The sequence below is a fragment of a genome, unplaced genomic scaffold (assembly GCF_019419815.1).
Source record: "Pyrus x bretschneideri cultivar Hongxiangsu unplaced genomic scaffold, Pyrus_bretschneideri_v1 Contig200, whole genome shotgun sequence".
NCBI lineage: Eukaryota > Viridiplantae > Streptophyta > Magnoliopsida > Rosales > Rosaceae > Pyrus > Pyrus x bretschneideri.
Window position 1 is genome coordinate 350,706 of NW_025999503.1, and position 26,085 is coordinate 376,790.

The 26,085-nt window shown below is 36.5% G+C and overlaps 2 long non-coding RNA genes and 1 pseudogene across 2 annotated transcripts; 1 reads left to right on the forward strand and 2 right to left on the reverse strand.

Annotated features, from left to right (window-relative positions):
* Positions 1-301: 301 nt before the first annotated feature.
* The window catches only part of LOC125477214, a 34,521-nt pseudogene continuing 8,737 nt past the window's right edge, over positions 302-26,085 (reverse strand).
* Positions 8,077-9,941, forward strand: LOC125477188. The gene is made up of 2 exons (XR_007258364.1): positions 8,077-8,298; positions 8,899-9,941. It is a non-coding gene; the product is annotated as an uncharacterized LOC125477188 (long non-coding RNA).
* On the reverse strand, positions 23,601-24,729 carry LOC125477189. The gene is made up of 2 exons (XR_007258365.1): positions 24,494-24,729; positions 23,601-23,804 (listed from the first exon to the last, which is right to left on the reverse strand). It is a non-coding gene; the product is annotated as an uncharacterized LOC125477189 (long non-coding RNA).

Consider the following 26,085-nt stretch of genomic DNA (forward strand, 5'->3'; position numbering starts at 1 on the left):
CACACAAAAACACTACTTTTAATCTTAGTCATTCATCTACCTAATTACATGGATCAAACACCACATGGCACTCATGGCCTTACATCTTTTAACTTTACACTTGGCAGATATGCTCAAGTGAATACACACATTAAAACTCATCTTATTTCTAATACTTAATCAGCTACAGACTTATAATTCAACATTTTCGTGTCTCATTTTGACTCCAAAGATCTTGGCTTTTTTCATAAGAAAAGGCAGCCTTTGCGAAGAAGCCAGGCATTAGAGAAGGAGGTGCCTCATCATCTACGGAATTAACTGCCTAGGGATGACCACTGTTTTTATGTACACCAATGTGGTACCGCAATCCAGATTTGGAGACAAGTGATGACATATCTAAGGAAATTGACTCAGGCACATCCCAGTATTTTCCCTTATGGTCAACGAACAGTTCAGGCCATGCAGCCTCAAGTGTAATATCATGGTAAGGAAGCTGCAAACACCTTAAAGGTTGAGAAAATTTAATGCATGGCTCATAATTTAAACAGGAAGATAAATAAAGGAAATAAAGGTACAGACATGAACTTTTTCACTCAAACAGCTTAGGCAGCACATGTGTAATGTTAAAGGTACTGATATTAACTTTGTCAGTACATGGCTCTTAATTTATAGACATGAAACTTTCCAATTTTATCTATGTTCCCTGCAGTGCATATGTGCAATGTTATCAAGTCATGTAACCTATAAAGAAAAGTGGTAAACAGAAGAAACTTGTAAATTAAGATTTTTGAAGCATGTTGATATATACGAACCTATATCCAAGGTATGTTCAGGAAAGAAATGAAAAAATTGTGGCCTCATTTAGTCTCTAAGATTGGATTGAAATGGACAACCCACTATATTCAAGGTATGTTGACGAAAGAAATGAAAAAATTGTGGCTTACTTGAAGGTAGGAGATGGATTATTTTCCATTCCAATCCACCAAAATGGTAAGGATCAGAAGGGATTATTTTCCATATCCCCCTTCTAATCACCTCAATATGAAAAATCATTCACCCCTATCTTTAATATACCCTCAATATAGTAGTTTGTCCATTCCATTCCAATCCTAGAGACCAAACAAGGCCCTACTTTTCAACAATTAAGAAATTAGGAAACAATACTTTAAGATTATACATGCTGACAGAATCTGGTAAAGTTCAAGTGATACATCCCTATAATTACTTATTTTTAACTTCAATTCCACCCCATAACAACAATTTCAATTGTTCTTCTCTCCAAACTTTCCCGGCAACCAAACAAACAACAAATGAATCACACCCATTTCCCATCATTTTCTCAGTAACCATACAAACCACAAACCAATCAACAGAAACATGTAAAACGAAAAAGAATATCCATTAAACAAAAAATAAAATAAATTTGAGAAAACCCAATAAGCAATAGCTAAGCAAAGAAGTTGTAGCCGTGTACTAGTTAGAGGTAGCTGGTCTGAGCAGAGGGACTGGTGAGAGAAAGAACCCAAGTCCCTGTAAGAATTGGGGTTGTAGGAAGGTATAACCCCCAGAAGAAAGAGTTGCTGAATCCTAAGGGCTCGGCTGGCTCGAGCACCGTCGAGAGGAAAGGGGTCGCCGGGAACGGCCTTGGCCGAGCCCTCAAGGGTCTGAGGCGAAGAAACGTTCAAGTCCTAGAAGGCTGAGTCCATCGCCGTCCTCAGGTTCGCCATTGTTGGCTGTCGAAAGAGTGAGGTAGCGCGAATTCTTTTTGGTTTCGGTTTTGGGGTTCAAGTGGTGGGTTTGTAACTTTGTGACGGTTTTATTTGTCTCTTCCTTTGGGTCCTTATCTGTCTTGAAATGAGTTTGAACATGGTGTATCCTCTTTATCGCATTTGTGCTAATGACATGATATTAAGTGGAGAAAAACTTATGAGTTATAATTGTTTCATTGGCTTGAGACTTTACCATGGCGATGGATCATTGTCATAGAAGTACTTTGCGAGAAAGAGATTGATGGTTGGGAAATCCGCAAAATCCACCATGGTGTGAAAGGAGAAAGTGGTGATGGAGTGCTTATATGTTATATTTCAATGAAGGAAGATGCTAGTTTAAGGGAGGTGAATAGGTTCCAATTTATAAATTTAATGTTAATATCGATTCGCAAATTTCACATTCGCATCATATGAAATATCCTACATAGTAAACAAATAAATGTACACATGGACGTAGGAAAATCCTCAGGCTCCCTCCCAAGTCAGAACAAATGAGGACGGAAAGACTTACAAAACTCATCAACTAGTAGGCAATTTTATCTCCAGGCTTTGCTACTCAAACTTTCTTCAACCTTTAAGTGGAAGTGGCACGATACTAACGCAGTCAAGTGCAACCCTGGAATCCGTTCGAAAGACAATTGGCCCTTAAATCTACAAATGAAAGGTAATGTGTCAATAACAATTGGATTTTCATCCCAGTAACCAAAACATTCACCCCAGCCACGCATGTTAATAGCCATATAAAGGAGCTCAGCTTTTCATCCTCTCATTTTAAAGTTCTACGCTGATCTAATAGTCGTACATTAAAACACATGAGCAGTAAAACGACTGTACAGATACGTTAGCAGAAAAATGACTGCAGATTTTCGAAATCAGATAGGGCATACACTATCACATCCTAGTGTCGACTCCGTCGTAACACAATATTGTCCGTTTTGGGCTCCGATCACGTCCTCATGGTTTTGTTTTTGGGAACTCACATGAGAACTTCCCAGTAGGTCACCCATAATGGGATTGCTTTCGCCCGAGCTCGCTTAACTTCGGAATTCCGATGGAACCTAAAGCCAGTGAGTTTCCAAAAGGCCTTGTGCTATATGAAGGTGCGCATGTACATATAAGGCATGTCACCCTCTCTCCATTGGTAGATGTGGGATGTTACATACGCGCTTCCACAAGTACCAATTAGCAAATGACTATGCGGATTCTGTAACATATTGTGCATAACTGCATTTAAAAATTCTCTTCCAACTTAAGGTGCACAACATTTAGACAGTTAAGGTATAAATAGAAATACCTGCTGCTGAAGGATTATATTGATCCTAGCGGAGGACACCGGATCTTTTGCACTATTAGCTGAGGAACTCTTCAAACCATAAATAACCCTTTTAGCCAAAGCTGAAGCTGAACAAATATCCAGATGAGAATCAATCCTGTTTAGATCACCGTAGAGTTCTATAAATTTCCCGTGCTGGAAAGTATTGCAGAGAGAGCCGAAAAAATCAGCACTGAATGGATTTCTCTTCTTATTGCTCCTAGAATTGTCCTCGTCTCCCTTCATATCAACTGCCACTGGGTTGTACCCATCCTGAAACCAGGCAGTGCAGCTTTCACCAAAAATGTAATGCCACCATTGACCAGAAGAAAAACTGGGAAATGGATTACAATTTCATTTTCCAAATAAAAGGGAACTATATCACTAACAATGACTAGGTTGACTACCCATTATTTTTTACAATTATAGAATTTTGTATCTGGTCTTTTCTGGTGCAAACATCAGGAAATGGTAAAGTAAAAAACTTAAGAGCGCTTCCAGCATGGAACCCCCCAGGTAATATACTATGTTATCCACCTAGTAAACAGTAACTGCCCTTAATGAACAGTAATCGCCTTTTGCATCTCCACCATTGCATTTCAATAGCCCTGGCAATAGGCAATAAAATATTATTATTACTTTTATTTATAGAATAATACAAAATAATTTTATTTGTAATTTCGGATAAGATTTTTAATCGTTCTCGATGCGCCACGTGTTATTATCTGAAAAGTTATAAAATAAAATAATATAAAATAATTTTATTTGTAATTTCAGATAAAATTTTTAATCGTTCTCGTTGCGTCACGTGTCATAAAATCCGAAAAGACAATTATTGGTGATGGATTTCCGATAAGATTTTTAATTGTACTCGTTGCGCCACGTGTCATTATCCGAAAATGCAATTATTGGTGATGGATTTCCGAAAAGATTATTAAACAATCACGTCGCACCACGTGTCATAATCTATTTACAATCTTTGAGGATAGATTTCCATCCGATTTTTAACGAATGATGACATGCCACGTGGCATTATCTACAACCTAATCCTTTCTGAATCCTCCATATAATCCACCATCCATCATCACAAATCTCATACCAATTTTCTCAAGATCTCTATCATTATTCATAGTTTCTATTTCCTTCTTCATCAAAATCTCTATCATTATTCATAGTTTCTGATTCATTTTTACAATGTCTTCTTCTTCAAGGATGATGTGGGAAATCGATTAGCAAGAGGAAGAATTGTTTAACCAATCAGAAGAAATGTTCAATCTCCAAGTGGCCCAAAATGAGAAAGAATAGGATGAGGAGCGTAAAAGGAGAGATTACAAAGCAAGAATGGGTAGAGCCTCACATTCCCGTCGAGTCATCCAAGCTATGGGTTAGATATGCTAGCCCAACCGTTCTAGAAACCTTGATAGAAGCTGTGGTGTAAGGTAGATGATAATGAAAATGTATTTATAGAAAAGTAAAAAACAAAAAAAATTTTAAAATTTCAAAATTTTTTTCGGATTTTTATTCATTTTTTACAATTTTAAATTTTTTTTTATTCAACTAATTAATCTCTGCCGTTGGATTTTTTAAAAATTGAATTCCAACGCTCCAAATTGTGCCACATGGCACAATAGTAACATTTTTGAATTTTAAAACTTTTTTTTTATATTTATAAAGGAGAATAATATCAACCATTGATCTCAAATCCAACGGTTGATATTAAATAAGATTTTTTTTATGTTTTTTACCGTTGCAAATCTGATGGTCCACATTTTCTTGCCGTTGAGATCCAATGGACCATGGGAAGTCACGTGGCTTCCCAACGGTAACAATTTGAAACTGCACCGCAGGCCCCATTTGTTGAAAACATGTCGGGTGACGCTCCCCCACACGCGGGTGCAGTGCATGCGCCTGACAGAAAAAAAATAAAAAAGGGGTTGACGCCTAGCTGACGTCAGCCTTGCGTCTGATAGCCTTTGGGCTCGCGGCTGGCAATTCGTGACAGGCCTGGTGCTTGGGCCTGTCCTGTCCCTCGGGCTCCCACACACTGGAGTCAATAGGCTGGGCCCTCGGGCCCTGTTTGCTGGCCTGTTCCCCGAGCAAAAGCCAACGCTAAAAGTGCTCTAAGAGATTGCATACTATCGGCAACAGACCTGGACTCATAAACACAAAACAAAAATATTGAATCGTTCCGTTAGAACTTTTGTCTCTAGAATTATATTTTATTACAATTATTTATGATGTTTCTTTTACTGCAGGCACATCTACAACCACGGAACAGATGAAAGGAGGTGACATACTCATTACATGTACTGGGTTTAATACTAAAGTAGAAAACTACACATACAATATAAGTGACACTAAGAGGTACCAAAACATGTATACATGTATAAAAACAGGCAAATGTATAAGCTAAATGTTATACGATATTGAACCTGAGTATTGGTATGAAACTTCCAACAAAAATGTAATGAGATAATACAAGTTATCACAAAAAATATGAATAACGTGTAAAATTACCAAAAATTCCAGATGCTAAAGAATGAGGTTTTTTAAGACGCACATCATAAGATGGCTGCCAAAATCAACCATTTTCTTTATGTATCATGATGTCTTTTCGTGTCTCATTTTGCCTCCAAATATCTTGGCTTTTTTCATAAGAAAAGGCAGCCCTTGCGCAGAATCTACGGAATTAACTGCCTGGATGTTTTTATGTACACCAATGCGGTACCGCAATCCAGATTCGGAAACAAGTGATGACATATCTAAGGAAATTGACTCAGGCAAATCCCAGTATTTTCCTTTATGGTCAACGAACAGTTCAGACCATGCAGCCCCTAGTGTAATATCATGGTAAGGAAGCTGCAAACATCTTAAGGGTTGAGAAAATTTAATACATGGCTCATAATTTAAACAGGAAGATAAATGAAGGAATAAAGGTACAGACATGCAATTTTTCACTAAAACAGCTTAGGGAGCACATGTGCAGACATGAAACTTTCCACTTTATCTATGTTCGGTGCAGTGCATATGTGCAATGTTATCAAGCCATGTAACCTATATTTAAAAGTGGTAAACATAAGAAACATGTAAATAGACATTTGAAGCAAGTTGATATATATGACCTATATCCAAGGTATGTTCAGGAAAGAAATGAAAAAATTGTGGCCTCATTTGGTCTCTAAGATTGGATTGAAATGGACAACCCACTATATTCAAGGAATGTTGACGAAAGAAATGAAAAAATTGTGGGTTACTTGAACGGAGGAGATGGATTATTTTCCATTCCAATCTGCCAAAATGGTAAGGATCAGAAGGGGTTATTTTCCATCATGTCTTATCCCCCTTCTAATCCCCTCAATACGAAAAAGCATTCACCTCTATCTTTAATATACCATGAATACAGTAGTTTAACTATTCCATTCCAATCCTAGAGATCAAACAAGGCCTTATTTTTCAACAATTAAGAAATTAGGAATAATACTTTTAAGATTATACATGCTGACTGAATCTGGTATATGTTCAAGTGATTAATAGCTCATATAGATAAATCCTTAGAATTCCATATGTATAACTTGAATTCCTATATGAAAAATTTGTCGTATAAATCCTTAGATTATACATTTAATTTTATTTAACTTTAATTACACATCGACATCTTATGAAAATATCCTAGATATATGCATTTAAATAAACAAATGGAGTGTACTAAGTCAGGATAAACACTGAGGGCGAGTTTGTTTGCCCTCGCTAACTCTCATTGGATTGGACTGGACTAAGTGTTAGTCCGGTCCCCTATTGGTTACCCACTGAGACTAACGTTAATGACACTAACCTTCACTCGTCTTGACTAACCATGGGATTAGCCGGTCATAGTGAACCCCCTCAAAAACCATGGGATTTCTAGTCCTGTTTCTAGAACTGCATACGATGTTTGCATTGCAAGTCTGCAAGCATGCTTCTGGGCAACTCTGTTTGCCCACCCATGCCCGGATCTGAAACTCAATCCCACCCACAACCTAAATCTCAAAATCCAGCCACCAAAATTTGAAAAGAAAAAGCAACACAATAACAATAACAATCTCAATAGAAAAATTCTTCCTTATTCCCAAAACTTCCTAGAAATCTCCCAGATAATTTTTCTTTTTCCCAAAAAATTTCGGAGAAGAATGGATAGAGAAGGGAGAGAGTAGCTTTGGGGATAAAAAGAGATGGAGAGATAGAGAGGGAGGAGAGAGAGTAGCTTTGGGGATAAAAAGAGATGGAGAGATAGAGAGGGAGGAGAGAGAGTAGCTTTGGAGATGATTTTGCAGGAATATGGTTTTGAAGTGTTTTGCAGAAAAAAATGGAATTGAACTTTGAAGCATTTTGAAGGAAAAAAGATGGGAGGAAAGGAAATAATGGCGATGAAACCAAAGAGGATGAAAATATTCTAGAGAGAAGTAGAACTGTAAAAGAGTGTATAGAAGGAAAAGCTTGAACTCATAATTTAATATTATTAGACATATATTAAATATTATAATATTATAATTTATTAATTATTCTATTTTTTAGTCCGACACTGCACCAAATAGTTCACTAACTTAGTCTGACTTAATCTAATCTAAACCAGTCAAACTTAGTCCCCAAAGCTAGTTCAGTCCGAGATAGTCTGGTACAACAAACACATCTTAAAAGACTTACAAAACTCATCAACTAGTTGACAATTTCATCTCTACGCTTTGCCACTCAAACTCTTTTAAACTTTTAAGTAAAAGTGGCACGGCACTAACACCAATCTAACTTCTTCTCAAATATTTGCAAAATAGAAATATTGCAGCAGCAACAGGTTTAATGTTCCCAAGCACGGTGTAAAGACGGAATTGCATATTATTGTTCAAGTTGCTCTTTGGTTTTCCATATGCACAGTAAAATTACGAAATTTCCCATGTTAACATGTGTATCTGTGTTGTGAGCTGTTGTTCATGCTTTTCTCGGTGGTTTATGGAATTCGACATCAACTGTTTTCACACAATCGAACGAATCGACTCATCCCAATCTCCTGCACCTCTTCCTTCCTGCTCCAGTTCTCCATTTTCGATAGCCTTCCTCATCTTTCAACGAGATTCTTCAATCAAACAAAACCACCGCCAACTCTGTAAATTGCTTTTCCACCTGTTCACCCAAATTCGATGTAACACGCGAGAACCGCGACGTACCACCACTCCATCGTCGCATTTTCCATAACCCTCTATACGGAAGGTAAGCAATTTATCCTACTTTAGATTTTTTAAAATTCTTTACCAAAGAAATTAATCTTCCGGTGATTTTTCTAGGGTTCCAAGGATTGAAAAAATTATGGGTTCTTGGAGGATTGGAGTGAGTGAATCTTCCCCTCCGCCTCTTCGCCTCATCTGGCAAAACATCGTCCCATTTAGCTCTGTTGCTCGCAATTAACAGAAAAATATTCGAAACCTAAAACCCTCAAACCAGCAAAGCGAATTCCCACACTTAAAATTCGAACCCAACAAATCGATTTCAAGTGCTAAGCGGCTAGGTTCTAGGTCTTCTAATTCCGACGAGCTGTTTTCGTACGAATGCCGGCAAACCGTACCGTGTCGTCGTCTTGCCTTCGTCTTTCAGTTTCGAAATTCCAATTTAACGTATGAGGGGTTTCAAATTTATTTATACAATATTTTTAGCAAACCAAGTGAGCTATCCATCGATGAAGCAGAGTGGGTAGGATTAGTTGCTTCTTTTACAAATTGAAATCACCGCCAATTTTCCCACTTTTACAAATTTATTTATACGAGAATTTATTTTATTTTATTTTTTATTTTTGTCTCCTTTTTCTCTGTTTAGCGGTCGATGAAAGCAGAGTGGGTAAGATCGGTTGCTCTGCAGCCTCACCCTCAAAACGCTACCCCATCACTTTGCTTCTCGGCGATGGCATTGGCCTCAACCTCGCCCCCTCCATCGATGGTTTCTTTTAATTCTGCTTCCGTTTTCTGAATTTTATTTCAGGTGCCTGAGAAACGGTGGGAAAATTAAAAGGAAAAGTCTTTTAATTTTCCCATATTTTCTTTGGGTTAATGTTTAACAATTTGAGCTGCTCTGTGTGTTGTATAATCGAGAAATTTTGTTGGGAAATTAGTAATTATATAACATTTGGATATTTGTATAACTGAATATGTTTACATAAACTAGAGATTGATTTTAAGTATGAAGAAGTACCTATTGGTGGAGCTGGCTTAGATTTGACTGGAGTGCCATTACCTGATGAGACCCTTTTGTCAGCTAAGCAATCGACGCAATTATTCTTCTCGAAGCAGTTGGGCGTAGGTCATGATTGTACTTCTCAATCCGTTTTATTTCTTAGTGATTATCCTTTTCAAGTGATATAATTTAGTTAATTCGATTATTGTTTTTGTTTCAAATTTTGGCTTCAATCTCCTTACTTTGATTCTAATGAATGAAGCGAATTGTTCTCAAAATTTCAAGTTTTTCATGAATATGTTGCATTTCTTTAAAGCATGATTTGATTTTTTATTGTAATTTCAACATTTTGGATCTCTGTATGCCTTTTTATTATATTATTGCTCATTGGATTGGATTGATTTGGTGTGCAGAATTTGGAATTTGTTGAGGGGGGGGCTAATGTTACCATTGATGAAGTCTGCGCTTTTGGAAGGTAAGTAGTGATATTTAATTATTGTTTATTGCATTTTGTCAAATTTTATGGGAAATTTTCTGAATTAGGTGTGTGCATGATCCGAAAAAGTCTCAGAACATTGCAATTCTTGCTTATTGCATTGTGTCCAATTTGGAAGGTAAGTTGTGATTCTGTAAGGATGTATTGAAGGACCATTTGTTTAGTTCGTTAGTGGAATTTCGTTATTTATGTATTGTGAGACGTCAATAGTTCATTGCAACCTCAAACCTAGCAATATTCTTCTCAATGAGGATATGATTGCACATGTAGGTGACTTTGGGTTGGTGAGGTTCCTACCAAAAGTTGCTGAAATACTACGAAAAATTTGGGATTTGGTGTACACAAATGAAGAGTTTGTGTCTTTGAGAACTCTAATATGGTGGAACAGTGTCCATTCAATAAAGGATACAATGTATTGTACTCAGTGTAAAAAGAAATGGACACAAACACATTATTGGGCACGAAGCCATGCCAAGTAGTGCATATATATATAATTATTGGTCTGACAATTGTATGACAAAATATAGGCACAAAAACTTTTAGTGTCTATAAATAGACAGTAGCGCACAATTTGTTTGTGCCTGTGGAACATGCGAACATCTTTTTGCTGAATTGTGATGTTTCCATTTCTACTACTTGATCCTTCTTACAGCTGAGACATTGGATTTTGTTGTGTGTTCCATCTTGATTGTATGAAAGTTTCTGATTTATTTCAAATTTTGACATTTTCATTTTCAAAATATAACCTACTGGGCACAATAACAAAAATTGGGCTAATATGGATGGGGAAAGTCATCTGATAACTTTTTCAGAACAGAGGCACAAAATTTTTTTATTTGTGCTTACCACTTTGAGCACAAAACACCATATTGTACTCTATGATCAAAGGGCACACCCATAAAGGCACATATAAATACCAAGTTACAAACCATAAGTGTTCTCACACCGGCAACTTAAGTATTTTGCAACAATGGCAGACGATCGATACTCGACAGTTGACCTACACAAAGTCTATAATGAGATTTTACTGAAGGCTTTCAGTGATGAAATGAGTAATCTTGAACCATTGATTGAGTGAGTTGAAAGAAATTCCAAAGTTGTTACTTGCACTTAAAAAAAAAAAAATCATTATGGACTACTTTAAGTGCTATTTCTTCGTATATTTAAACTCATCATTAGTGTTGGAAAATAACAGATATTGGATACACAAACTAGTGCTTGACTGATGCCAAGTCCCGCAGGACTTCTAAGTAAGCAATTTGGTAGGCTTGTAATAATTGGCAATGGAAAGCTATCTATGGGTCCGGATCTCTCCCACCAAATCCAGGGATCCAGGTTCTTGAAATTTGATCAAACAGCTAAAAACAGGAGTCCCTTTAAAAGTTATAATAACTTTAACCGTTGGATCAAATTTTAAGGGTCCGGTTCACTGAGTTTGGTGGACAGAGATCCGGAGAGGATCTCTTTCCCCATCTATGCATCCATTTTCCAACACTGAGAGACCATCAATAATTGACTGGACTAAATTATGCAGAAGAAATTTTCCAACACTAGCTAAAGTACTTGTAGGCCAGTGCTATGTACATTCCAAAAAGCAAGTTGAAGGCTGAAAACAGATGCATTTTAGCCAAACTAGTTCATCTGAAAATGATGATTTCATTTAATTTCTTGGGTTTTACATCATGATTTGATATAGCTTCTCATAGGTCAAGTATTACTGGCCTACTTTGCAAATTAATTAGTTGTGTAAGTCTTGATTACACGTTCAAAGCATGAATTCAAATCAACAATCTAATTTCACCACTACTTTAAATGGGGAATCGAACACGATTTATAACAGTGCCTCTTTGCCACCATCTATTGGCAATAAAATTTGACAATCCTTAGAAGAGAGATTTTTCCATGTACATTTGACAGTCCTTAGAAGAGAGATTTTTCCATGTACCTATAACACAAGTTAGTACATTACATGTCATAATGAAGCAGGAAGAAGGTTTTTTTTTTGAAGTATTCCTATATTTATATTATGACACGTGATGCACTGATCCATATTTTGTGTACACTAAAATATACATACGGATTAGGTTGGCGTGACCAAATATAGAGGGCTATGTTTGTGTGAAAGAGTATGCACTATTGCTCCAACTCTTGGAAACCTTTGCTGACCCTCATGTCAACTGACACATACTCCAAGTCTTTTGCCAACGTTCACTTTCAATAGTTCTGTTAGTGTTGGGCAATTCAACCATGCGTCAATGATTACGATAGTCTTAGGTGTGGATCCACCATCCAGCATGTTGTTCTGCGTGAGTCAACTTCCCTATTTATTATAGCTTTGTAATTTGGGGATTTCGTGTACCTAGATATGCTTATACTTGTACTTGACAGAAGAATACAACACAAAAATACAAACCCAAAAACTCTCATCAAGTTTTACACTTTTTAGTCGTCTGATTTTGATCCTCATTGGCCTCTTCGTAAGCAATGGTGTATTTGTTTGGACCACATTCACAAAAATGAAAACTAACGAAAAGTCTAAAAATATTTTAGTTTTAATGAAAAATGACAAATAAAGGTATAGTGAATAGTACCAGGGAAAGCTAAAAACATGGTTTTTCGTTAAAAGTGAATAGTACCGAGAGTGTTTCATTTTTGAAAAATGACTTACTACGCATCTCACATATATCATGAAGGAAATTTTGTTGCGGACAATTTTGCAACCATGGGCTTGTCTTCTCCAACTTTAACTTCGGAAAATGATAAAGTGTAACTTCTTTTTCGTTATCAATAAAATTTCTCTCGTACCGTCAAAAAAGAAAAAAAGTTTTACACTTTTATCTTGGTATCAGATTGGTCATTGTAACTCTTTCTATGCAGAATTATCAGCAATTATTATTGATGTAGAGTTTGCATATCAGCAGGGATGGCATTGTCTTTGGCTGGAAAGTGACTGTTCTAGTGTTATTTTTGCTTTCCAATCGACTGCTTTTGACCCTCCTTGGCCTCTTCGTACGCAATGGTCTATTTGTTTAGATCACATTCGAAAGATGACTTTCTACACCTCTCACATATATTTCGAAGGGAATGTTGTTGCATACAACTTTGCTAATATAGGTTCGTCTTCTCCAACTTTGGTATGGCATGATTCCCCTTTGCTGGTGGCTCGTACTGCTTTGTTTTCAGACTATGCTGGCTTTACTGGCTTCCGCTTCTCAAATGAATGTGCATCTCGACATATAGGTTTGTCTCACTTTCTTATTTTATTTTCTTAACCTGTGATCTAACTTAATTTGTTTTACAGGTTTAGACTTTTAGGTTTGGCTATGGAGGGGTTAGGTTTCAGGCCCCCCCCCCCTCTTTTTTCCTTGTATCATTATTGTTTTCGTTTCTAGAAGGGTAAAATATTATGTCCCCCTTCCCTTTCATGTGTTTTCAATCTTTTTTTTTTCTTCTTGTATTATGAAGGGTTAGGTTTACATCTATCTTGACTAGGTGGAAATTTTTTTACTATCAATAAAATTTCACTCATACAATCAAGGTTTTCTATATAAAAAAAATATTTAAAAAAAAAAAAAAAGGGTCACGGCTTGTCTCTTTTCCCGAAAAAAAAAAAAAAACCTAAACCCAAAATACTATTCATGTCATGTAGCTTCCTTGGATGTTATTGCCCTACACTTCGTTGATTGTCTTGTGTTTTGGACAATCATTAATCCTACACAGAACCAAAATTTACCCGGTGCCTCTTCGTGGTTTTTAAGTAGCACAATAATCCTAATTCTTGTCGTGCGGCTTGTTCTTGGCAATCGACATTGAAAATCTTAAGCCTAAGCCTACTGCAACCATGGGAGAGAAGACAATATTGTCTTTTTTTGATCAAGTATCTCTCTCTGTTGATCGAGATAATTCAGGAAATTCGGGAAATATCTAAATTGCTTCTAGAGATCGTGACCACATGCCGCATGATGAGTCTTTCTTTCATCCATGATTCATCCTCCAACAGAGAGTGTTGTCACTGCCAATGGAAATATTATCTCGGATCAGAGGCTGGTCCAATTGCACTCACCTCATTTCATCCTCCAACAGAGGGTGTTGTCACTGCCAATGGAAATATTATCTCGGATCAGAGGCTGGTCGAATTGCACTCACCTCATCTTTATCCTTACACAATACCTTGCTTCTTCCGGAATTATCAAATCATCTTCTATCAGTCAGTCAAATTATCGATCAATTGGGTTATATCGTACTAATGTTTCTATTTTTTTGCTTACTTCCGGATATCCAAACTAGGGTTGTAATTAGGCACGGTACTAAGAGAAAGGGGTTGTATTATGTCGACAATGTGGCTCCTAGGCTCCTAGCAGAGTAAATCAGGTACGTAGTGGGAATGGTGACAAGATTAAGAAGATTTAGTTAAGGCATCAGCGACTTGGGCATGCCTTGTTTGGCTATTTACGGAAGTTGGTTATGTTATTATTTACTAGTATTTTAGACTCTAATAGCAGTCTACGTGTCATTCTTTCCCTATACGAGTTACTGGAAGAAACAAAAAGAATTAAATTTCAGGTGGTTCAGTTGGATCTTTTTCAACCACCATGGGGTGACCCAGTGGTTGGGGATGAATTTTAGACCCGTATTCCACACGACATGTCTTGGGTTCGATTCCTAGCGCTGGTGAATCGCACGATGGTGGCTAGGGGGAGGCTGAAATGCCTATGTGAGTTTTCCCTACCCCCGGAAGAATGGACTGTCGTGGCAAAGTCACCGGCTGGTCCCCTTTTATTAAAAAAAACAGTTGGATCTTTTTCTAATGACTCATAGTGGTTAGACGCAGCTAGAGAACAGGAAGTGGCTTTGATCACTTCATTAGTACCAATCCTAAGACCAAATGCTATCTCAAAAAAGTACGTAGAAAGTTTTGAATGCTAACCTCGGGACCCTTAGCTTCATCTTACCCCTTTAGACAATACGGCTTTCGTGCGTAATACGGCTTGCTATAATCTTGCGACTCTCTTTAGTTTTTTTTTTTAATATAAATATTAAAGTCCTTTCAAATAAATTTGGAACCATGTACAATTACACCTTTTGGTCCCCCAAAGCCGCCTCTGCCGCATTGGTTGTTTGATCTCAGCCTTGCCCATACCTAAATTCCCATTACCTATTCTTTTGTGTATATCCTCAATCCATTCACAAGACGCAAGCCCGCACCCAATCTGGAACTAGAGGAGTGAGGACGAACATTATTTGTTGGCATAAACAAATGACACAATAATGCATCAAAATTAGGAATTGTCATTGTACAATACCAAAGCTAACTATTGTTTTATTGGCATACTATCGATATGAACAGGAATGAGCAATTTTTTATGTATTCGAACACGACCATATGATGTTATTATTTCACTCAACTTATAACTCATGAATTTGTTTTTTTGTTTTTTTTTTTATCAATATACATAAGAAGTAAGATATATCAACCTTGTCGTCCACCTTTATTATAACACATGGAATAATACGCCACCTAACTTGTATTTTTAGTACCCATAAAAATTTCTCAACAAGAACAACACATTCATCAAGTTAGTCGTTGTGTGATACAGTTTATAATCAAAGAGAAATTTCATACAAAACTAATATCTCTCTTTTTTCATTTGTTTTAAGTTAAAGAATGAATATAATAATTTCAAAAAAGTGAACATTCCTAATATTAGGTTCACAAAATTAGATTTATATTGAATTTATTCATAAAATTAAGAGAAAAAGATATATTTTTTTGTCAGGACATCCCTCATCGAGTACGATAGCGATTGGGGTGGCTGATCCACTACGCACAGAGCACTCTGATTATGATTATAAATTGGATGCTGCTAAAGCTGCTAGACAAACAATCAATACAGCTCAACCTTTTTACAACTCAATTTCTACTTTCGCACAAAACAAATATCATCATCATGGGGATGGGGTTTTACAACTCCATTTCTGCAGTGTTTTTGTCATCCTTTTTTTGCATGCTTTCATTCTTCGCTCTTGCCTTCCTTGTTTCGCCCTTCCGGGAAATGAGACAGATAGACTCGCTTTGCTTGAAATCAAGGCTAGCATAACTCATGACCCTTTTAAAGTCCTGACTTCATGGAATGAAACCATCCACTTTTGCTCTTGGCATGGCGTTACATGTGGTCGTCGTCATAAGAGGGTCACAAGCTTGAGCCTGCCGTCCTTGAAACTTGCAGGATCTATACCACCGCATGTTGGGAACTTCAGTTTTTTGAGAGTCATTGATCTCCGGGCAAACAGCTTAGGCCACGAAATTCCTCCAGAATTCGGCCGCCTACGCAGATTACGAAGACTGCGGTTAAACAACAATTCACTGAGTGGAGAAATTCCCACTAACTTGTCGCGTTGCTCTCAGCTCCTCACGCTCAGAGTTGGTTTCAATGTGCTGATGGGAAAGATTCCAAAGGAGCTTGGCCTCTTGTCAAAGTTAAGAGTTTTTTCCATCCACTCTAACCACTTTACAGGAGGAGTCCCTACTTCTTTTAGCAATTTATCATCTCTTGAAGTGTTCTCCGCAACATCTAATAATTTGAGTGGCACTGTCCCGGATATTTTTGGACGAATGACCAATCTTAGCTTTCTTTCTTTTGGTGAAAATAGCTTTTCGGGTATGCTTCCTCCCTCAATCTTTAATCTCTCTTCTCTCACACTCCTTTCTATGGGAGAGAATGAAATCCAAGGGAGTCTACCCTCAAACTTAGGTATGGTCTTTCCGAGTCTCCAAACATTTTCTATTTCCATTAACCAATTCAGTGGATCTATTCCTGTTTCATTATCAAATGAGTCGAATCTAATTGGATTGGCGATGGGAGGTAACCACCTGCATGGAAAGGTCCCTCCGTTGACGAATTTGCATAAGCTTGAGTGGTTAGTCCTTGCTGACAACCATCTCGGAAGTGGGGGAATTGATGACTTGACCTTTCTCTGCGATTTGACCAACGCCACCCATTTAGAAATTCTCGAAATGTTTACCAACAATTTTTGGGGCACGTTACCTCAGTGCATAGGAAACCTGTCTTCTTCTCTTCAAAGCTTCATTATAGCTCAAAATAAAATATTAGGAAGTATCCCGAATGAGATTGTAAATCTGGCTAACTTAGAGGATTTGGGGATGGACGAGAACCAAATTTCAGGTCATATTCCCCCTGGTCTGGGAAAGCTGCACAAGTTATATCAATTAACTTTTGATGGGAACTCTCTCTCTGGCAATCTTCCATCCTCTTTCAGAAATTTAAGTCAATTAAATGTGTTAGTCTTAGCAGGCAACAAACTTCAAGGCAATATCCCGCCGAGTTTAGCAGAGTGTCAGAATTTGAGGATCTTACATCTTGGTGCCAACAATTTCAGCGGTATCATATCGCAAGAAATCTTTGGTCTACTGAACTTGTATGATTTGAGTTTAGGACAAAATCAGTTTATAGGCTCCCTGCCAGAGAACATAGGAATTTTAATAAATCTAGAGTATTTAGATATCTCTGATAACATGTTATTCGGTAAAATTCCGGCTAGTCTTTTTAGTTGTATAAAATTAGAGTACCTAGACATGCATGGAAATTTCTTCAATGGGACAATTCCATCAACTTTGAGTTCACTAAGAGGTCTTTCAGAATTGTATCTTTCTCACAACAACTTGTCAGGCACCATTCCAGAATTCTTAGAAGGTTTTGTATTTTTGGAATCTTTGAATCTATCTTATAACAATTTTGAGGGCATGTTGCCGATCAAAGGAGTGTTCAAGAATGCAACGGCGGCATCAGTTGAAGGAAATAGCAAGCTTTGTGGGGGCATACCTGAGTTTCATTTGCCAAAGTGCAAACTCCAGCATGCAAAAAAGAAAGGATTGAGCTTAACCATGAAATTGGTTCTCTCCCTCGTTTGTGGGATTCTTGGAGTCATTTTTGCACTAACCTTTTTGTACCTTTATTGCTCACGGAGAGACAAAAAGGGTCAAGCTACAACTGATTCGGACAAATTTCCCCAGGTGTCTTACCAAAGTCTTCTAAAGGCAACAAATGGATTCTCCTCAACCAACTTGGTCGGTATGGGCAGTTTTGGGTCCGTTTATAAAGGACTACTTGAGCAAGGTGAAACTCCAGTTGCCATCAAGGTACTCAACCTCGTTCGTCGCGGAGCTTACAAAAGTTTTATTGCTGAGTGCGAGGTTTTCAAAAATATTAGACACCGTAATCTTGTCAAGGTACTCTCAGCATGTTCTGGTTTTGATTATCGCGGTCATGACTTCAAGGCCTTAATTTATGAGTTCATGGTTAACGGGAGCTTGGAGGAATGGCTGTATCCAATTCATACAATTGGTGAGACAAATGAGAGGCCAATGATCTTAACAATTTCTCAGAGGTTGAACATTGTTATTGATGTTGCTATGGCATTGGATTATCTCCATCATCATTGTGAGACACCAATAGTTCATTGCGACCTCAAACCCAGCAATATTCTTCTCAATGAGGACATGGTTGCACATGTAGGTGACTTCGGGTTGGTGAGGTTCCTACCAAAAGCTGCTGAAAATTCTTCGGGAAATCAATCAAGTTCTTTAGGGATAAAGGGAACTATTGGTTATGCTCCTCCAGGTAAATACACTTGGTAGTTTATTTTTTCCTAGCTGGTCTTTTAAAATTGGGAAGCATTTATTTTAAATTTTTCAAACATGAAATGAGCTTTTAGCACTTCACTAGAAAATTAGAATCTAATGTTCTGAATTGTGGAATGCAGAATATGGCATGGGACATGAAGTGTGGACACAAGGTGATGTGTACAGCTTTGGCATCCTCCTGTTGGAAATATTTACAGGAAAAAGACCGATCGATGACATCTTTCAGGGAACTTCAAACCTCTATAGCTTTGTGAAGGCAGCTCTGCCTGAGCAAGTGGAAGAGGTTTTGGATCCCGTTCTTGTTCAAGAGAGCAATCATCCTAATGCGGGGAGGGCAAGGAATCGCGTCCTAATCATAGAAAGTTTAATCTCTGTTTTAGAAATTGGTGTTGCTTGCTCAGCGGAGTTACCTAGAGAAAGATGGAACATCTGTGATGCTGTGGCACATATGTGTCGGATCAGAAACAAACTTCGAGCAAATGGTATATGTGAATAGAAGCTTATTGTTAATATGTAATAGTATTGATGTTATGCGAAAGCGTTATTGTATTTGTTGATCAATGCTTGCCAAGCAAACTTATTTGCATCGAATTATGCTTGAACAATGACATTCTAGCTTTGCCAAACATTACAGGATGAACACTCTAAAAGAATTAAAAATTAAAATTAATAAACAAAGTTGTGGAAAGTATTCATCAAATTTCAAACCTATGTTGGAGTTCCTGCTCTATGTTGAGAGGTTTATCCCTGGTTGCAAATGTTCCATAGTAGTTTATTGTTTTTTTTTTTTTTTTTCAAAAAACCTAGACAATACGAGGGAAACTTTATTAATGACAAAAAATAAATTACACCTAATCAGGGAAACATAAACCTAACTCCTCGTAATACAAGAAAAAAGAATAAAAAATACATGAAAAAGAAGGGGTACATAATCCTTACTCTTCTATAAATGAAACAATAAAGATACAAAAATATGCATTCATCAACATTTATCCGAGCATTCATCATCTACACGAATGCAGAAAAGAATTTGAGGCTGAGTTCAGTAATACTTACAGTGGGGATTGCCGAGAAGATCCCTATGTTGTTTGGAAATCCCCTTCGCTCGCTCACTCTCATATTTCATTAAAATACCGTTTCACATATAATTAAGTTTGGGGGTGGTCCCGGAGGAAAGAGATCCTTTACGGATCCCTTCCTCCTTATCCACCAAATCAGGTAATCTGTGTCATTGAAATTTGATCCAACGGTTACAAGCAGGGGCCCACTTTAAAAGTTATAATAACTTCAACCGTTTGATTAAATTTCAATGGTATAGATACCCTGATTTAGTGGATTAGAAAGAAGGGATCCGCATAGGATCCCATTCCAGTCCAGGCAACACAGAGGTGGACATTCATCAAATCCATGTCACAGATCTAGTATTTTTGCTCAATATATGTCACATGGAGGCATGCAAGCACACAGAAAATTACATGAGCATTGACGAAATTTTGGGTCCATGAATGCATGACAGAAACATTTCACAAATCCGTATGACTTTCAGAGATATTAAACCATGCTTAATTTTAACGCAGTGGAGGGATTTGATTTACCTTTCATTTTGTAGATCCGAGTTCTTGCAGCCATCTTTGCTGTGTGTACAGCAGCTCCATGTGTGAGCCATTGCTCCTTGCAGTTCCAATTCTCCTTGCAGTTCAATAAACATACATGCATGAGTCAAAGATCGCCGTGGCTGGGTTCCGTTTTTGAGAGATGGAGATGGATTCATGTTTTGACGTTCTGGATTGAAGATAGAAGCTAGGGTTTCAGTTTCATGAGAAATGAAGAGAGAGAGGAAATGAAGGGGATAGCTTACACGGCTCTGGGGTCGTGGGTAGTCAGAGAGAGAGGTTCCCAAACGGCGCTAGTTAGGACAGATGAGGAAATGGGCCTCTGGTTAATGCTCCCTGTCACGGGTTCAACTCTCCAGAGCAATGAAATTTTGCTTCTTTTCCCAATATTTTCCAGCGCCTCTGTTTCACCACGTCACTACTTCGAATCCCCGGTGTGTCAGTTTCCTTGTCTTTTCTTTTATTTCTGTTTCTGTTTCCTTTGTTATTTTATACTTTCTTTTATTTTCTATTTCTATTTTGCTAGTTTATTTTCTTTGTCTTTGTTAGCTATTTTTTAGTTTTTTCAGGTTTTAATATTGTTGTTTTCTTTCTTTATTTTTTCTACACCTTAAGAACAATGTGTGATTTAAGTTTGGGGTTGGAAAGTAAAATTTTTAGATTTTTAATTTTAAAGTATGCTAAAATTTTTCATTCTTTTTAAGTTAATATTCATAGATTATTTTAAACATTAGAATAAATGGACATGGTGGAGATAAATCCCACACTAGAGTCTTTTTCTATTTATTGTTGTTTAGGCACTAATTCATGAGTTATCCCTTCACAATTAGCACATTCACACCAACATGATTTGTGGGGGTAAGATTGAAGCACTTGCTTTTCGTCTGAGTTAATTTTTTTTTTTTTTGGTTCTTTTTTAGATTAAAGTTTAGTTATTGTTATAAATAAAGTAATAATTGTTCCACTCGAGACTTTGCTTAGTAACCGGGCCAGTCCTGCCTGATCAGCAATGATTCTCGCATCAAACAGTAGAGTCTTGGCACAAGGCAAGGTGGTTAGTTGGTTTTGTAGCATTTTTAGCTCGAGTTAGTGAGTCTTTAGGGGTGTTCTACACCTAGTGCCCTAAATCCCTTGTGGTTTGGGAATCATTGACCTAAAACACATTACATTGGTTGGATTGAAAGCTTCAGTGAACTAGCATTGCACAACCACTACTATAACTATAAAAAAAAAATTGAAAAATAGAAAAGAAGAAAAAAAAAATGTTATGTTTGAAGTTAGTAAGTATTAAATAAAAAGGACGAGTGGTAAGGGTCTCAATCGAGTCTCTTTAACCATATTGGTTCACTTTACACCAAAGGAAGTTCATGAGTTCTTTTCTAATTAATTCTAAATGGCTTAGACTCTGTGGTGGTATTGGTTCGAATTTTTTAAAAGATGTTCTAATTTTAACATTTTCTATGGATTGCAACTTGAAGGTGAAAATTGTGTTAGTTAAGTTTTGTTAAAGTTTGTTTTTTATTTGTTAGTTTTTATTTTTTGTTTTTGAGTTTTGTTTTGCTTGAGGACAAGCAAAAAGCTAAGTTTGGGGGTATTTGATGAGTCCAGATTATACCATATATTTTACTCTATTCTTAGTTATAGTTTATTGGTTATTTTGGTAGAATTTTGATACTTTGTTATTTATTTTCAATGTAGGGCATGCAACTTCCTCTTAAGCAAAAAGTGATCAAACGAATGAATTTTAGAGTGATTCTAATTGAAGGATGTTCGTGAGTCTTTCAAGATGGTTGTATCAAAATTCCAAATTTTTCTACTAAGCCGTTTGACCGTAACGAAGAAAACAAGGCCCAACGTGCAGCTTTTCCAGATTGATGTTTTTGAACGTTTTGGGTATTTTGGAGGTCAAGATGGAATATTTTGAGGAAGAATCATTCTGGGGATTTGATAGGGACGATTTAAGCTTTCAAAAGAGACCTTTTGGGAGCAAATCGGAGTTGATTTGGTTGGTTAAAAGTTTGGTTTTGTGAGAAGTCCGAATTTCAGTTCAAATAGGAAACCTTTTATTTGCTAATTTATTATTTTTATTGTGTTTCATAGTTTTATTCTAAGACATTTTCTAGATAGGCTTTTATTTTGTAGTAGTATAAATAAGGGAGCTTTAATGAAAATGGCTTGGACTAAGACTATTTTAATAAAAAACCAATCTATAGTTTTATTTAATCAAAAGCATCTCAAAATTAACCATAAGGACATGCCTCCAAATTCTACGCCGACTGAATTACAAAGTCCAAAATGTTCAAAATTAGGTTCCAAAATTACCCCAAACACAAAGAATATGCAGCCCGTTACAAACTTCAATATAATTGCAACCCTACCACCCACGTTGGCACGATCTCACCGACTGAGATTATATAACTTTTGGCGGTGAATCAATGATACGGATTTCAATTAATTTTGAACAATCATTGTTGCCCCACCATTTCCCTATCTTTTGCAAAAATTGGTTTAGTATAACACACACACACACACACTACTGCCGTCTATTGTACATAAGTTGTTTAAGCCAAAAAACAGAGGAAGTGATTTTTTTTTTTTTTTTAAGAACCAGTTAGTAACTTCATCACGACAATTTAGCATTTTGGGATAAGAAAAATTAATAAAGACATTTCAGTCTCTCCTGTCCATGACAGTTTCTGACATTTTAGAGATCTTGTACGAATTTAATAAAAAGACCCTCCTTATTAAAAAAAAAAAAATTGAACAATATATTCATAATGCTCAACAATCAATAATAGAGAATAATTGAAATCCGTATCAAGGTAAAAAGTCGTAAATTATGCATATCGTGTATGGCCTGATGCATGTCGACTGATGGGTGATTTATTATTTACAACTGGCCCCTCATTTTTGTTTTTTCGACCCTAATATATCAATTATGATTTTGACCACCGTAATTTGCAATTGGGAATTGGGGAGGCATCTATATATAAGTTATAAGTAAAGTTACGGTCATCTTTATAGGATCATCCTCGAACTCGTACAGTTAATTTTGAATTTATTACATATTGTTGTTTCTTTTGGACCTTGCCTCATAAGATTCAAAGATATACAGGGACTAAGCTGAGATTTTATATCTTTTTTTTTTTTTTTTTGCGATTATTTCATAAATAGTGAGTAATTTTCTATTAGTTCTAGAAATATAATGTATTATTTTAGTTCAATTTAAAAAATAGTGTGAGTTACTTTGGTATATTTCTAGAAATAGTATGTACTAGAAAATATGCCCGTGCACAGTGGCGTAGCTAGGATTTTCAAATAACGGAGTCATAATATCAACCAAAACGCTTCATTGGGTCATTTCGTCGAGCATCCAATAGGCACCTGCAAATTCTTGCCAACACATGCCAAAATTTTATATCAACATATGTCGACGACTACTATTACTTATACAAGCTTGTCGAGGGTGGATGTAAGATATTGTGGAGTAATGTTGAAGACTTTCAATGCTTTTCAACTAAATGATTTCATACAAGAAGAGAGAAAATGAAGACAAATATGATAGAAGAAAATAGAAGAAGTGGGACGAGGAGGTCGTAATTTAGTTTGCCTTAGTTGTTTGTTGGGGTCAAATACAATATACAAGCAAATATACATAGAGTTTTTAAAGTTATTGGGGTCAATGACAACCAATGACCCCATGCTGGCTCCGCTACTACCCGCGTGTTGCTGTAGGACTGTAATGCACCAGCCTTGACTACATGAATAAGACACATTTAACCTGAAAAAAAAAAATCAACATAATCATGAACGAATAAAAAGAATAGATCTAGGAAATTATAAAAAGCATTATAATCGTGGATCCAGGAAATTATAAAAATCCACCCAGCCAAGAGACAATATAATAGTTGTGGGAAGGTGAGTATGCAACTAAGAATCTAAGATATACTTGATTTGCAATTCCATTATAATTTCACACAAAAAAAGATCAAATTTTGATTGAAACATCAAACAAAACAATCTCATCTATTACAAATTGGACCAACTAAATAAAGAATCTATCAATATGATTCTCAACCTAACTATAAAAAAGAGCTTTATAACAACGCAATCAACATTTTTTGAACTCAACTAAAAAGAAACTGATTGCATGTTATAAATTCCATGGGTAATTTGATTTTGCAGATTAAAGAGTCCAAGAATATTGAAAATTACTAAACCCCATCATAACAAACCCATACCCATACCTCCCTTTCGTTCCCTTCAACCCTTGCAGAAAATCCTCCCATCTCTCTCACCCTTGTCCCATTTGTCTATCTTTGCAAATCGCAGAAAACAAACCCTAAACCAAATCCCTGAAATCCCTCGCCTAAATCCTCCCACATCTCTCTTGGACACCCCCGATCTTTGACTCTGCATGTAAACTTTATGTGGTTATATAATTAAAACACAAATAAGGAGTTGACTGACCTGATCGTGAAGCAATAGCCATTGAATACCAAGCAGAGATGATGTAGGATGCGGCAACACCAAAGTCTTCTACAAAGCACCTAGCCGGATACAACTACTTTATGGGAAGCGTTTGTTGTGTATCTAGGGTTTGCAGGGACCTTAGTATTTATATTGGCTAAGGCATTAAGGTTCCATCCATAAAAGAATCCCAAATCCCACTTTTTTAGCCTATCAGTTAGTTATCATAATCACATAAAATCAAAGACTCCATCAATCTTACTTGTATTGCAAGACACCTAATATAAGATTGATATATTTAGGAAATCAAATCACAACATCTACATTAATCTCCAATATTACATTCCTATTATATGTTGTAGACCATTTAAGGGTGATTTACATCGGAATAAATCCAACATTTCTCCCACTGGTCTACACATATGATATTTATGTTTATACTTGAAATTGGAGATTAATGTCACTTTAATGGCCATGTAGTTGTGATAACATCCTATACTTGATACAAGTTTCTGTCAAATAAGTCTTTCAACATGGAACTAACAAGGTTGTAAGGTTGACACAACCCAAAACCTTCATAATCACACATGCTAAAATCCTCATACTCATGAAACACTGTCAAATTATGATTGCAGAGATGAACTTTAATTACTTGAATGTGTCTCAACTTTTATCATCTCAAGTCCTCTTTAATGCAAACTTCTACTGCAGTTGCAAACAAAACTTCATAAAACATAATTAATTCAACACCTACGAGCAAGATGAATTAATATGTTTTTGACACTGGTTCATATACCATATCAATTACTTTCGTGAGAAAATTTTCAACACTTATGAGCAAGATGAAAAAACCCACACAACTAATACAACATATAAATCATGTCATGCCATTTTAAGTCGAACCAAAATAATTAATCATTCATTTATGACTTAAAATGCAATTTGCTTTATTGGATATCAAATATATCGTTATCTGATAATTTACCAACACATAAACATGTGACTACATGAATCCAACCAGAGATTAAACTGAATAAAAGGATTCAATCAACCATACATGCCTTATAGGTCATCTGGAAATGTAAGGCATTAATTACATGAAACTCAAGCTCCCACTGATTTGCAACATCGTCACTTAATTTGCAAATCACAACTTAAATCATACTTTTGAAATATGCTTGTGGGAACACCCTTACTTAGTCAGTGAATGCATATCACTACAAATTGTCTTTCTTTAACCTTTCCTTAACACCTTAAATAGCATAATCTCAATGAAAGGTAAAACTAAGACATTCACCGCTGTTTATACAAAACCATGCATGCCACAACCATCTTATTTGCATTAATAATTCCATATTTGTGCTAAGTCCCCATGAGCCTCAAAATTCTTTCCAAGTACTCATTCTACAACTTAAACATATTATATTGTCATTCGAGTCATATCATAATTCTAATTTCATCAACCAAAACACATATTCATGGAAGATAGAATAACATTTTTTGCAAGTTCACTTAATGCTCAAAACTTTAGAACAACTCCCGCGCAAAGAGTCAAGTGCAACCCTAGAATCCGCTCTAAAGACAATTGGCCC